The 1,702-nt window shown below is 41.5% G+C and overlaps 1 pseudogene; it reads left to right on the plus strand.

The window, feature by feature from the left end:
* Positions 1–1,056: 1,056 nt before the first annotated feature.
* LOC131513139 (PDZ domain-containing protein 11-like) lies at positions 1,057–1,480 on the plus strand (annotated as a pseudogene).
* Positions 1,481–1,702: the final 222 nt, after the last annotated feature.

A 1,702-nucleotide genomic window follows, 5' to 3' on the forward strand; every position in this document is an offset into this window, starting at 1 on the left:
AATTCAAACCCTCAAAAAACTGCCTCAGTTCAATTTTGGAATCTAAATGTGATGCTTCTACATGGATCATAACAGGTTTCTCTTTCCCCTGCCTTCCCTACATGAAATAGAATAAGAAAATTAATTATGCCACTTGACAACAACCACATTTGACAAGTGTGATTGTTGGGCAGGAATCTTGTGGGGAGGGCACAACAAACTAAAGTATTTTGGCAAAGATGAGACTCTACCACAATCATTGCCAGTCTCATTATATACCTCCATGGAGGAGAGAATACAAGATATCCTTGAAGCCAAGTGATGTTGCAACCCTGACTGTACCTCTTCTATTTGAGATGACAAGTATAAATTATGGAAAATGAGACGGCATGTTAGCTATTTTGATGGTGTTTGACTTAGGGCCACAATACAACAACTGTAAAGAACAAGTTAGCCACATTCAATGATGGATTTGAATTTCATATTGACATTTTGTAGAAGGATATAAGGCATCTCAGCTAATTTCACGCTTACTTGAGTAGAAATATATGAAAGTCTAGTTAGTTCACATATTTTAAGATAAGTTGAAGCCACTAGTCTTTAAACATATCTTGATAATTGGGGGAAAAATCACTCTGAAGAATTCTTGAATGTGTATTTTATAAATCAATGCTTATGTGTTAACCATTGATAAATGTATGCCACACACAGATTGTAGACACCTATTTCTATAAACTGACTTCTGTTTATTCTTAATTTTTCTGTTTAGAATGTTATACTCTTCAGCCTTTTTTTCATCATTCATGAATGAATATAACATCTCTTAATCCACCCATTTGTTTATCCAATAAATATTCATTGAGAACTAGTATGTATCACGCAGATCTAGGGACTTGGCAATATGGCTGGGAATAAGACATAAAAGATCCTGGTGTTTTAGGAAGAGGAGGACCTGTGTGCGGCTCCTGCCCTTTCCGACCCATCTGGGCATATGCTTCGGGTTTCCAGTCTGAATTGGCAGTGAGAGCAGAGCCTGAGGACCCCGAGGTGCCTGAAGCTTGTGGGGCATTACTGGAGATGGACAGCTGGATTCCTTATTATGACTACCCTGTGGTTTTCCTGCCTGCCTACAAGTATCCCCAAGCATGGATTCCTCCTCATGAGAGGGTGCATCACTCAGGACCCAGTTTCTGCCTGGAACTGTCACACTGAAGAAGCCCCCTGGAGCTCAGTTGGCATTTAATATCCAAGGAGGAAAGGCCTCACAACTAGGGATATTTATCTCCAAGGTGATTCCTGACTCTGATGCACATCAAGCAAGACTTCAGGAGAGGGACCAAATCGTAGCTGTGAATTATGTGGATTTCCAAGACATTGAGCACAATGTTGAGATCCTGAAAACAGCCCGTGAAATCGGTAACCATACAATTATCATCACTGAAAAGAGAGGACTGTGCACCAGAGAATTGCAGCCCATAGCCCTCCACATGGAATCTTCTAGGACAAGCTGATTAGGCCTCAGGGAAGTCTCTGGAGAAACTCTATTCCTGGCCCCACCCTGGCAGAGTGGAGTGGGGAGGATGGGGACACAGTAAGGCCCTGCACCAAGCCAGGTAGCCAACTGCATTACCCAAACTGAACTGTACTTTTTGTTTCCTAGTTTTCTAGGTGTTCTTCATTCCCTGAAAGAGGATGAATGATGATATCTAGGTATAGCCTATGG

Source organism: Neofelis nebulosa, chromosome 5, assembly GCF_028018385.1.
Source record: "Neofelis nebulosa isolate mNeoNeb1 chromosome 5, mNeoNeb1.pri, whole genome shotgun sequence".
Lineage (NCBI taxonomy): Eukaryota > Metazoa > Chordata > Mammalia > Carnivora > Felidae > Neofelis > Neofelis nebulosa.